This window comes from Balaenoptera acutorostrata, chromosome 17 (genome assembly GCF_949987535.1).
Source record: "Balaenoptera acutorostrata chromosome 17, mBalAcu1.1, whole genome shotgun sequence".
In the NCBI taxonomy this organism is placed as follows: Eukaryota; Metazoa; Chordata; class Mammalia; order Artiodactyla; family Balaenopteridae; genus Balaenoptera; species Balaenoptera acutorostrata.
The window spans coordinates 10,111,665-10,125,898 of record NC_080080.1 but is presented as its reverse complement, the minus strand read 5'-3'; the positions used below and the strand labels follow the sequence as shown (position 1 = coordinate 10,125,898).

At 40.3% G+C, this 14,234-nt stretch overlaps 1 protein-coding gene across 2 annotated transcripts in view; it reads right to left on the bottom strand.

Annotated features, from left to right (window-relative positions):
• The window catches only part of ADCY8 (adenylate cyclase 8), a 228,347-nt gene that overhangs the window by 113,646 nt on the left and 100,467 nt on the right, over positions 1–14,234 (bottom strand). The window lies entirely within an intron of this gene.

Below are 14,234 nucleotides of genomic sequence, written 5' to 3'. Positions count from 1 at the left end.
TGGCAGCCTGGGTCTTGCCTACTCCATAAGTTCAACTCCTGTCCATTCATATGCCACCTCTTCCATGAAGCCTTCTTGGATTTCCTGATAACAGAAAGATACCCTTCCTCCTCCAAACTCTACTAGTCTTTTGTCTGAACGTTTAAGGGCCCTTATCACCCTTCTCCCCAAACCTGCTCATCCTATATAACTTCTATCTCAGGGAATGGCATCAATCTCTCTCTCCACTCACTACTGTACAAACCTGGGATAGATTATAGATTCTGCACTTCATTGCACACTCCATTTCCAACCCAAATGTTTTAATTTTTATTCCATTTCTGTCTCTCCATTCCTCATACCAACACTCTACTTCAGGCCACCATCAGGCTTCAGTCTGGGGTCCCTGCCTCAGCCTGACCACCTTCCAGCTCATGTTCTACCATGTTCTACATGGCTATCACAAACACAAAAGTGACCTTGTCACTCCATCACTGCCTTGTCTAAAACTCTTTCTTGACCTCCTGACTCCTTAGAGCAGTGGTCTCTGGAGTAGTGTGCTCACATCCCAGGGCTGAGCTGGGTCAACGGTTGGGAAGCAGGAAGACAATGATACAACTTCCATCCATAGCTTTTGTGTTTTATCTTTACCAAATTTGATATATGGGTTGACTTTAGCCACCTTACAGGGTCTGTGTCAGACTGACCTCTGACTGTAAGCGTGGGGGAGGCATCTCGAGAAAAGAGGAAGATTTCTACCATCAGGAGTTTCCTCTAGGCACACGCATTCCTTCTTCATTTTCAAAATATTTCAAACAATTTTAGTTTAAGAGTTAAAGGATGTCATTTATGTAGAAAGAAATTCAAATGGTAGACTATAACACTTTGAAATAGAAGAACTAGAAAAATCTTCATTGCCACATAGCAACCCAGTGGTTATTTTACTTCAAAATAGTTAAAGGAGTTGTCAAATTTAATGATTTATCTTTAAGGCAGCTATGTGATCAACATAGCTTTTTAATTTAACTACTATGTACAAAATAGATAAGCAACAAGGATATGTTGTATAGCACGGGGAATTATAGCCATTATATTTATTTACTTATTTATTTGGTTGTGCTGGGTCTTAGTTGCGGCAGGCGGGCTCCTTAGTTGCAGCTCACCGGCTCCTGAGTTGAGGCACATGGACTCCTTAGTTGTGGCATGCGAACTCTTAGTTGTGGCATGCATGTGAGAACTAGTTCCCTGACCAGGGATCGAACCCCGGCCCCCTGCATTGGGAGCACGGAGTCTTAACCACTGTGCCACCAGGGAAGTCCCATAGCCATTATCTTGTAATAACTTTTAATGGAGTATAATCTGCGAAAATACTGAATAACTATGCTGTACACCTGAAATATAATACTGTAAATCAACTATACCTCAATAAAAATTAAATTAATATAAAAAAATAAAGATGATTTATCCCTTTTTCTTTGACATGAAAGCAAGTGTTCCAAACTCTCTAACTTTTCTGTGATAATAGGTTGCTATTAATATCCAAATATTTGAAAGAAACCAAACTTGCATGATTTGTTTATCCAAACTGAAGACGATGGTTTAAGAAGGAGTGAGAAAGTAACTGCTTTTCATAAGAAATTCATGGTCTGAAGAGAGAATTTTGAAAATGGAAGTTTGGAAATGTCTCTATCTCTTCGGTAACTTGGTTGTCAAACTTAAGTTATGTCAACTATCAAAATTCTCAGAGGTGCATATTGACTAATGTCAGGGAGGAAAACAATTTTCCTCTGACTGGTCTAAGAATTAAATTGACATGAGACAGATTAACAGGAGAAAATCGAATTTAATTACATGCATACAGGACCTCCTAAGAAAAATGAGACCCCAGGACAAGTTAGGGAATGGAGGCTTCTATGCTGAGAGAAGGAGAAGGGGACAAGGGTTTCGGACTTCAAAGGGGAGGAAAGCAATTTACAGGAAGATGGGAAAGAAAAGTTTGGTAAACAAATGTTTGCCATGCTTTGCAGAGACAACGGGATACAGAGAGGGGTTTGATCAAACAGGCCTCCTTGCTAAGTTTCCCCCCCCTTGCTAAGTTTAGCTCATATTCCTTGTCGTGGCTCTGAGGATAGCTCTCTTCCTGGGATAGAGCCAATCTAAATTCTTTTAGGCAGTTAAGGGGGAGCAGGTAAACGTTCTTCCTGAGCCTTTTGTTTCTTAAAAACCACCAGCCTAAAATAACCCTCATGCCAAAGAGACACATTTTGGGGTGGCAAATGTTGCTCCCTTGCAGTAATCTATTTTAAAATTTTCCAAATGAAGAGTTTTGGTGGAGTTTGAACCCATTTGTTAAAAAATATAAAAAAACGACTGCCCTCTAATGAGCCTGTATGAACAACTCATAGACATCAGAGAAGAAGAAAATGTATGACAAGATGTATAAAACTTTGGCATAAATGACCATAAATCTGATGGTCATTAGAGCCAGATATAGAAATAAATTGAATTTGAAACCTCACCTTTGCATTTCTGCATCATAAACTATTAAGATTAAAATAAAATCAGTTATGTTGAAACCCACTGCTCTCACTAAAAAATGGTGAGAGCAGAAAGATTTCTGCACTATAATTAAATTTAAAATATTTAAAAGTATATTTATTTCATCACTATCCTTAACAATCCATATTTCATGTATGTTTTATAGTATATGTTTTAAATGTGCAAATATAATGATAGAATAGATAATAATACAGTGTATAAGTCATTATAAGCATTTTTGATAAAGATGGGGGATCAAAATACTCAGAAACCACTGACCTGTAAGATAAAATGGAAAACCCTCAGAATGGGAGAAAATAGTTGCAAATGAAGCAACTGACCAAGGATTAATCTCCAAAACATACAAGCAACTCATGCAGCTCAATATCAAAAAAACAAACAACCCAATCCAAAAATGGGCAGAAGACATAAATAGACATTTCTCCAAAGAAGATATACAGATTGCCAACAAACACATGAAAGAATGCTCAACATCATTAGTCATTAGAGAAATGCAAATCAAAACTACAATGAGATATCATCTCACACCGGTCAGAATGGCCATCATCAAACAGTCTACAAACAATAAACGCTGGAGAGGGTGTGGAGAAAAGGGAACCCTCTTGCACTGTTGGTGGGAATGTAAGTTGATACAGCCACTATGGAGAACAGTGTGGAGGTTCCTTACAAAACTAAAAATAGAACTACCATACGACCCAGCAATCCCACTACTGGGCATATACCCTGAGAAAACCATAATTCAAAAAGAGTCATGTACCAAAATGTTCATTGCAGCTCTATTTACAATAGCCAGGACATGGAAGCAACCTAAGTGTCCATCAACAGATAAATGGATAAAGAAGATGTGGCACATATATACAATGGAATATTACTCAGGCATAAAAAGGAACAAAAATGAGTTATTTGTAGTGAGGTGGATGGACTTAGAGACTGTCATACAGAGTGAAGTAAGTCAGAAAGAGAAAAACAAATACCGTATGCTAACACATATATATGGAATCTAAAAAGAAAGAAAAAACAAAAAAGAAAATGGTCAGAAGAACCTAGGGGCAAGATGGGAATAAAGATGCAGACCTACTAGAGAATGGACTTGAGGATACGGGGAGGGGGAAGGGTAAGCAGGGACAAAGTGAGAGAGTGGCATGGACATATATACACTACCAAACGTAAAATAGATAGCTAGTGGGAAGCAGCCGCATAGCACAGAGAGATCAGCTTGGTGCTTTGTGACCACCTAGAGGGGTGGGATAGGGAGGGTGCGAGGGAGGGAGATGCAGGAGGGAAGAGATATGGGGACATATGTATATGTATAACTGATTCACTTTGTTATAAAGCAGAAACTGACACACCATTGTAAAGCAATTATACTCTAACAAAGATGTTTAAAAAAAAAAAAAAGATAAAATGGAAAATTCCTAGCCTGGCACATAACATCCTTCATGATCTGTCCTGTGTCTTCCTTATTAGCCTCATTTCTCATGCACACACTGGACTCCAGCCGTCCAAACTACATGTCACTGCCTGAACCCTGGGCCCAGGATGCTCCCTCAGTCTGGAACGTCCATTCCCTCCTTCAGGTGAAATCTGGATTATGTGCCTTTCCCAGTGTTCCTATTGCATCCCACGTGAACAATAAGTGGGATATGTATTGTAATCATCTGTCTCCTCTACTAGATTCTAAACTAATTTACGGTACAGACTTTGCATGGCTCAGTGCCATCCATCCCTCCTAACATGGTACCATGTTTGGAACATGGCGACACTCAATCAATGTTTATTGAATGGAAGAATGGATGGGTGAGTGGATGGGGAGTCACTATTCATGTTTCCACATCTCTAAGCATTTTGATAAAGAGTATAAACTCCTGGAAGGCAATATTCCTGTCTGAGTTATCCTTGTATCTCTTACAGCTTAGAGAACGCCTCACATATAGTTGGGCTTTTTTTTAAGGAATAAATGAATGATTCCATGTACAAACTGCATCTTTGTATTCCCTGTTCTTAACAAGTTTTAAGATAATACATTTATTTAAACAATAAACTGTTAGTGGGTTGTGGATATAGAAATATTGAAATAAATTAGATATTAGGAAGGCAGCCACGGACATTAGAAAGAATGCTTGTAGCTGAAGGGTGAGACAGTTCTTGTCCCTGGTGAGGATTCTAGTTTCTGGGTCATCGTTTTAACTTTAACTTTTAAGTTAAAAACTGTATGGGAGTTTGGGATTGACATATACACACTACTGTATTTAAAATAGATAACCGACAAGGACCTACTGTATAGCACAGGGACTTCTACTTGATATTCTGTAAAAACCTATATGGGAAAAAATCTGAAAAAGAATAGATACACGTATATGTGTAACTGAATCACTTTGCTGTACACTTGAAACTAACACAACATTGTAGATCAACTATAATCCAGTATAAAATAAGAATTTTTTTAAAAAAGGAGAAGGAGGAAGAAGTAAACAAAAAACCCTGTATGTGTATACAGTTTTTATACACAAACCCTTCATCCACTGATGATGAAAACAGTAGAGGCCATTTGAAAAATTCAATAAAGCAAGAGGAGAAATAGCATCGAGGACTTGAGAAGAGCATTTTAGTTTCTGATGCTTTCTCATTGAGTTTCTGTGAGGCAGGTCATCTGTGCTGTTCACCATGTCTTGTACCACAATATCCAAACACATATTAGGATTATACTTTCCTATATATTTCATGTTATTTTTAGCCAATAAAATGTGAGCAGAAGTGATATGGGTCATTTCTGGGCAGAAGTTTTAAAAGCCTGATCAACCACACTCCTTCGATTTTTCTTTTTTTTCTGTGTCCAGCCTCAGTCGAGGACACTTGGTGATGAGGCCTTCTTAACCACGGCTCCTGAATGAGGATTATGTAGAGTGGTACCCTGCCATTCCCTCAACCATCTCATAATGGACAGGAAACGTGAGTGAAAAGTGAATCTTTGCTGTTTTAAGCCACTGAGATTTGGGGGGATGTTTGTTACGTCAGCATAACCAGGACCATCCTGACTGGTACAATCATCATTCCCAATCTACATCATTCTCATCATATGAGCATCACTATAGTAGAGGGTGTAATATGGACTCTAGTGCCAGACTACCTGAGTTTATATCTTGCTCTGCCACTTACTAGCTGCATGACCTTAGGCACGTTACTTAACTTCTATCTATAAAATGGGAGCGATAATAGCATTGTCAGGGTTAAGTGAATAAAGATATGTAGAGACTTGAGAATAGTCTCTGGCACATACTAAGGACTACTTGGTTGCTTATCACATACGAAGGAACTGCAGGAAAGTTAACCTATTTTCTGGTGGCCACATAGCTGGTAAGCATGATTCTAAGACTAAACTGGGGCTGCTGTTTTTTAAACCTCATACTCCTTGCAACGTAGACACTGTATGTGGTGTGTGATTCTGGGCAAATAGCTTAATCTTATCCAGAGTTTCAATGGTTGTAGAATAAAGCTCTAGCTGATTGTTTCACTTACAGAGCCTTTGTGAGCCCCAAAGGAGATAATGGATGTTAAAGTGCTTTGCCAACTAATTGTGAGGGTCTATTAAACAGCACACCATGCTAATGACATTAGGCAATTAACATTATACAGGGAATGCAATGGAACATCTTAATGAAAAGACATTTAGATTTTTTATTTCCTTCCACAAAACAAAAATCCTAAGAAGACAAACTTTTTCACTGCACTGTTTTTCTTTTTGTTGTGTCTGGGATTTGACTTAATAAAAGAGAAGAATGAAATTACGGAGAAGTAATGAATAATTTACAGACAGCGATCCTCTTTGGAAAGGCTACCCAGCGGTTGCATGGAACTACAAACACATTCCATGTGTTTCAAGATCAGTTCTTGAGGGGGGAGGGGGCCTTTGAACATTCTTGAAGCTAAAATGGAGGGAATTCTGCTCTGAGTTACAGGTCCTGTTCAATTTTTCCAAAGTAGAGCCCCACCGATGTTTTGCTATGCCTCATCAGTCACAAGTAAAGAAAAAAAAATGCCTATAGATCACTTGCCTTATAAACATCTGCACCTGCTCTTTTTCTCCACAAACTCTGAGCTTCTGGAGGGCAGGGGTACCATCTTTCATTTCCACATGCCCACACTTAGCACAGCGCTTAGCACATAGTGCTCAGAAGTATTTGTTGAATTCATGGACAAAGCTCAAAACTTTTCTTGCTCTATAGCCCCTTGTTGTCCCAAGATGCTTCTAAGAGTCCCAGGGGAACCATGGAGGTGTGTTTGGCCCTGCCAGTTGGGGAGTGGGGAGACCCTCTACATCTTCCCCTTTCAATTAAAGCAGCTTTGCTCTCATCTGTTTTCATGGAGGGCTTCTAGCTAAGATTTCTTTTAAATAAAGACTCCACTTAATAGTTATTATTATTTTTTGTAGCTCTAGATCAAGCTGGGTACCAATAATGCAACAGTTTACCAGCATAAGAGCGAAGATGTCATTTCCTTTAATTGAACTATTAAAGATGAGTGTTTGGTATATGATAAAAGATGAAGAACCTTAGAAATGTTCTTTCAGTTGAAATGCTTCAAATGGTTCATTTTTTAGCCAATTAACCAATCCATCGATGATGCTGGAGAAATGACAGCCATCATTGATCTGTAGATTAGACTTTCTCCACCCGTTAAATAAATGGATGAGTAGAGAGACAAACTTCAGCAGAGTAGCAGATTGTTACTGTGGGCGAAGTACATCCAACTCCTCAGCTTTGGGAGCAGAGACTGGAGTTCTAATGCTGCATCTACCCCTTGTTGGCTGTGGAAACTGGAGCAAAGGAAGTAAATTCCCCTCTGTAAAATGGGAATGATATGGGCTTCTCAAAGCAAGTGACTCTCAACACCACCAAGGGGCATGGAGTCTGCATTAAAGCAGGCCTGGATGTGAAGTTAGGTATCTCAACTTACCACCTGTGGGCCTCACGCTAGTTGCATTAGTCTCTGAGTCCCAGTTTTCTTAGGTGCAATGGGAAAGAGAGCTAGATTTTTGCAGAGTTGTTAGGATAGTTTATAAAATCATGTATATAAAGCACTTAACCTGGTGCAGTTTGAACACTCAAAAATAGTGGCTACTACTAATTTTTGTTAGTAATTAACAAAATTAACAATTTGTAATTATACAACTATATACAGGTTGAATCAGACCAAAAAAAATTATGAATTGATTACACTACCCTTTCCTGCTACAATTGTGCCTGCATTTGCTCTATTTACATCTAAATAGCTTCAACCAACTTATTTCGTATACCAACTGGGCAGTTCCTAGACATATATTGGTTCAAAAAGGATGAACTAATTTACAGTGTAGTAAGAACTGAGTGATTGGTCCTCAGCTCCCTAGATGAAACAGTGCCCTTGGACACTCTGGGAAAAATGGAAAAACAAGGGAGTTAGTTATGGAGGTCAACTAGGGTCACTGTGCAGGGTGTTCTGTGCAAGTGTCAAGTCTTGTCTTTACAATAACCCTGGGTACCGTTACCAGTACCATTTTACAAATTAGGAAGCTGAGTTCCAAGAAGTTCCTTTCTTTAGGTCACACATATAGAGGTGGAATAGCTGGAATTTCACCCCAGGTGTGTGAGCCTAAATGTAGTGGTGCATTTCCTCTTCCATTTATTTTGAAAAAGGAGCCATGCTTAGGGGTACATGAACCACTGGAGTTTGTTCTGGCTCTGCCCAATAGATGGATGGGGTCACTCACTGTTGGGGTGGGAGCTGCCAGCATGGTGGCCATGGAGCCCGACTTTGCCTTCAACCATGATCTATCCTATAGCCTTTACTGGCCTTCAGAGTCAGCCTGCCTTACAAACCATGGGGCCCATCTGCTTCTAAAAAGTTGGAAAGCTACCATGTCTTATCCTAGCACGGAAGTTGCAGTTTCACAAAGTACTTCATTCTGATGCCCACAACAGTTCTGATAGGTAGATACCTATCAGCATTATAAATTTCCATTTTACAGATGAGGCAACTGAGGCTCCAAGAGAGTTAAGATGTAACTATTATCTCTTCTGTGTTGGCCTTTCATCTTCATAAAAGATCTCATTTCATTCTCACCCTATGCTACATGTACAGTCCATTTATCTCATTTGTTCATTTATTCCACAAGCATCTCTTGAAGTCCTCTGCAGATATAAGCAGGGAACCAAACAGATAAATCAGAAAATCAGTTCCTGTATTTATGGAGATTGCATTAGGATGGTTTTCCCCCATTTTACAGCTAAGGAGGCTGGAGCGGAGAGAGGTTAAGTCACTCGCTCAAGGTCAGGAAGTAATGGGTCCTGATCGGCCCTCACAATGCCGGACTGCAAGCTGAGAGTTCTTTGGACACTTTCCTGCTGCTTGCACTCCCTTCAGCACCACCCTCCTGCTTCTGGGGGTGGAAAGGTAATGGGAAAACCTGGAGCAGGATTCCTGTTCAGAAGCAGTGTGGACTGCATGAGAGAAAAGCGAGAGAAGCAATCCAGCCACCCATTTCCCACACTGAGCTCTATGTCTTTCTCTCTCTGTAAAAGTAGATTTTTAAAAAACTAAGGTTGCCCTAAATGGTGTGTGTGTGTGTGTGTGTGTTCGTACTCTGCAATGCGTACTTCTTTAAACTCACAAGCATTTTCTCATGCCATTGAATATTAATGTAAATCATGGTACTTAACGGTTACCCATTTCCCTATTTTGTAATATGCAAAACTTTATCTAACCATTTCCCTGCCTTTAGACATTTAGGGAGTCAGATGAGCATGTCTCAGGGTCTTTGCCCTGCTGCTTAGGCTGCGTGTCATTGGCCGGAAGTTATCTATCCTATCAGAGTTTCAAGTTCCTCGTCTGAAAATTGGGGAAAGTATTTTCCTCTCAGGGCTGTGGTCAGGATTAAGTGAGGTGAGTCAGGAAGGTTATTTAGTATAGTGTCTGGCACATGGTGAGCATTCAATCAACATTAGCTTTATCAGCTATTGTTACCAGATAGTTCCAGTCTTCACCATTGTAAATAATTTTGCAAAAAGAATACTTGTTCATGTGAAAGACAACTCTGATGCACTTCAAAGTGAAGTGCAGCCTTATGGATGCCGTTGTCAGTGACTTTTCAGAACAAGGTGAGAAAGGGGGTTTGAGGAGGAAAGAGAGAGAGAGAGAGAAGCAAGGGAGAGAGGGAGACGAAGAACAAAAAAGAACTACAGGAGGGAGAAAGAAGGCGGAACAGATGCCGCGAGGCATGCAGGGGGCTTGGGCACTCTTGCCTCCAGTGAGGAAAGCAAAATAACTCCTGCTTTTCATTCCTGGTCCTGCCATGTTGCTTGGCAGGTCAACCCTGTCACAAGGATTAAGACCTTTGTTCCAATTAACCATCAGGGACAAGCCAGTTCCTGCTTGACATTCTGGTGTCATTCCATGCCTTTTTAGCAACTGTGCTGAAAAGACCGGGCTCATTAAGATTCATCAAGGGAGCCTTCGGAGATTATTAATAAAGATACTGCATATAACACAGCCCACCGTCCGCTCTAGTGTCTCCTCAGCTATCAAGTCTTTCCAAAATAGAGCCAGGGCGTGTGAAGAGGAGCCACCTGGAGACACTTTTCAATCTACGTAATGGAACTATTATCTAAGCCTATTTTAATTAATTAAATTTTATGAACAGACATCCATGAGATGCTATTAAATGCTTTATTAGAAATGAAGTTATATTCAATCACTTTTCTTTTGCCATTCATCTAGCTAATACCATGTTTCTAAAATCAAGTATTTTTTTTTTGATGGAATAAATTTACTAAGAGGCTTGATTAAGGCTTATGATCTTGTTACTGTCAGAAGTTTACTGACTTTTCTTCCCTCTCAATGTCAGTTCTGCTAACTTATTAAGGATGTATGTGAGACCTCCTAGGCTATACTTTGATCCTTTGGGTATCAATGGCAGATTTCAGGCATCAGAAACAATTGCAGAAATCTGGAGCTAGGAGGTAGGATGCCATAGTTGTTAAGACCAATGGCTTTGGCGTCAGATGGTTCTGGATTGGTGCCCTTATTCTGCCACCAACTAGCTGTGTGATTTCGGGCAATTACCCAAACTCCGTAAGCTCCAGTTTCCTCATTGGTAAAGTAGGAGCCTAATTCCAGAGCTTAGTCAGGATGTACCCATATAGCTATACTGGTTGTTTTTGGTTAACATCCATTCTGATTGGCTTCCCTGGCCTATTCTGATTAGTCCAGGCTTTAGCCATACTAGTTGTTCAATATTTTGCTCTCCACCCCTGCCTAACTCCCAGGATTGTTATAAGGACTAAATGAGTTAATGTATGTAAAACCCTTATCTCAGTTGATGGCATATAGTAGGTGTTCATTAAACCCTAGTTATTGTTATTATTATTTTACTAGAATAGAAGCCCTAAGAAATGAATAGTTTTCTGTAACTTAACTGAGTCAAATTTTCCAGTGTCTAGTCTCAGCCCTAATTGCAAGATTCTATTAAAAATGTTTCCAGGGTGATAACATGCTATCTACTTAAATTTTCAAAAGAACACTCTGAATTTGGGATCTTTTGATTCCCATTTCACAGAAGAGGCCATGTAGGCTCTGAGAAGTTAAGTCACATTCATCCACAGCCACACACCTAATAATGGGAAGAAGCAGGAACCAGGTTATGTCTGCTGACTGCAGGTCAAGGTCACTCAGTACGTTCCCTTTAAGTCATCTCATGGTGCTATAGTCACTCTTTCAAGGAACCATTGCTGTGATCACATCCACCAACAAACTCTATCTTTAATAAAGTGGAACCCTGTCCAAAATACTTAGAGTATTACCAATTGATAAGGTAAGTTTACTATAATGATAAATATTTGATTTAATTTAAACTTCTGTGTCACATATGGTGTCTTGGGGGACTCGGGGTCTCAGCTTTGGAGGATTATAACCTTTTCCTATTTCACAGCTACTGCTCTATTTCAGGTCCTTAGTTCTCTTTACTGGACTGTTACAAAAATATCTCCCAGCCAGCTTCCTTCCCCTTGGCCTCTGATTTCTCTCATCCAGAGTCAACTGGAGAGACAGTTATCCATCTCCATGGTTACCCTCCTCAACCCAGATCAGAACATGACACTTCCCCACTTCAAGTGTCAGCGACTTCCCATTGCCTGAGGGATGAAGCCCCAGTATGTCTTACAAGGTCACCAACTATCTGTGCACTAACTCCATTGACTGAATTTAGAATTGTAGGGATCACCAAGGCCTGCTTCAAATCCTTAACACACACACATATATATGCACAAACATACACATGCACACACAAGTATAGACACACAGGTGCTCACATACTGATGCATATCTACACATCTGCACGCAAGCACATGCACAAACACACATACACACCATACACATATACATATGTACACACATATACACACCACATATATATACACAGCACACACGTACATATATACAATACATATACATAAGCATATGAGATGCTAAGGCTGCTGCTGCAGCCACCAAGAAGCCTGTGTGCGAGCACAGGTCACTCTCCACACCGCCCCTCCTGGGAGCCGGTGCAGCCCGCCACTGGCAGGGTCCCGTGATCCAGGGACAACTTCCCTGGGAGAACGCACGGCGCGCCTCAGGCTGGTGCAACATCACGCCGGCCTCTGCCACTGCAGGCTCGCCCCACATTCCGTACCCCTCCCTCCCTCCGGCCTCAGTGAGCCACAGCCCCGGGGCCAAATCCAAAGCTGAACCCCGGGAGATGTGCGAACAAAGAAGAGAAAGGGAAGTCTCTCCCAGCAGTCTCAGGAGCAGCGGATTAAATCTCCACAGTCAACTTGATATACCTGCATCTGTGCAATACCTGAATACACAATGAATCATCCCAAATTGAGGAGGTGGACTTTGGGAGCAACTGTAGACTTGGGGTTTGCTTTCTGCATCTCATTTGTTTCTGGTTTTATGTTTATTTTAGTTTAGTATTTAGAGCATATTATCATTGGTAGATTTGTTTATTGATTTGCTTGCTCTCTTCCTTTTTTAAATATATATATATTTTGCTTTTTCTCTTTTTGTGAGTGTGTATGTGTATGCTTCTTTGTGTGATTTTGTCTGTATAGCTTTGCTTTTGTCCTAGGGTTCTGTCTGTCCGTTTTTTGTTTGGTTTTTTTTTTAGTATAGTTTTTAGTGCTTGTTTTCATTGGTGGATTTGTTTTTTTGGTTTGGTTGCTCTCTTCTTTCTTTCTCTTTATTTTCACTACTTTTTAATTTTTTTATTTGTAATAATTTAAAATTTTTTAATTTAAATAACTATTTTATTTTATTTTTTTCTTTCTTTCTTTTTTCCCCTCCCTTTTCTTCTGAGCTGTGCAGCTGACAGGGTCTTGGTGCTCTGGCTGGGTGTCAGGCCTGAGCCTCTGAGGTGGGAGAGCTGAGTTCAGGACATTGCTCCACCAGAGACCTCCCGGCTCCATGTAATATCAAACGGCAAGAGCTCGCCCAGAGCTCTCCATCTCAACGCTAAGACCCAGCTCCACTCAACAACCAGCAAGCTACAGTGTTGGACACCCTACGCCAAACAACTAGCAAGACAGGAACACAACCCCACCCATTAGCACAGAGGCTGCCTAAAATCATAATAAGGTCACAGACACCCTAAGACACACCACCGGATGCAGTCCTGCCCGCTAGAAAGACAAGATCCAGCCTCATCCACCAGAACACAGGCACCAGTCCCCTCCACCAGGAAGCCTACACAACCCACTGAACCAACCTTAGCCACTGGGGGAAGACACCAAAAACAATGGGAACTATGAACCTGCAGCCTGCAAAAAGGAGACCCCAAACACAGTAAGTTAAGCAAAATAAGAAGATGGAGAAATACACAGCAGATGAAGGAGCAAGGTAAAAACCCACCAGACCAAACAAATGAAGAGGAAATAGGCAGTCTACCTGAAAAAGAATTCAGAGTTATGATAGTAAAGATGATCCAAAATCTTGGATATAGAATAGAGAAAATACAAGAAACGTTTAACAAAGAACTAGAAGAAAAAAAGAGCAAACAAACAATCATGAACAACACAGTAAATGAAATTAAAAATTCTCTAGAAGGAATCAATAGCAGAATAACTGAGCAGAAGAATGGCTAAGTGACCTGGAAGATAAAATGGTGGAAATAACTACTGCAGAGCAGAACAGAGAAAAAAGAATGAAAAGAATTGAGGACAGTCTCAGAGACCTCTGGGACAGCATTAAACACACCAACATTCGAATTATAGGGGTCCCAGAAGAAGAAGAGAAAAAAAAAGGGACTGAGAAAATATTGGAAGAGATTATAGTTGAAAACTTCCCTAATATGGGAAAGGAAATAGTCAATCAAGCCCAGGAAGTGCAGAGTCCTATAGAGGATAAATCCAAGGATAAACATGCCAAGATACATATTAATCAAACTATCAAAAATTAAATACAAAGAAACAATATTAAAAGCAGCAAGGGAAAAGCAACAAATAACATATAAGGGAATCCCCATAAGGTTAACAGCTGATCTTTAGGCAGAAACTCAGCAAGCCAGAAGGGAGTGGCAGGACATATTTGAAGTGATGAAAGGGAAAAACCTACAACCAAGATTACTCTACCCAGCAAGGATCTCATTCAGATTTGATGGAGAAATTTAAACCTTTACAGACAAG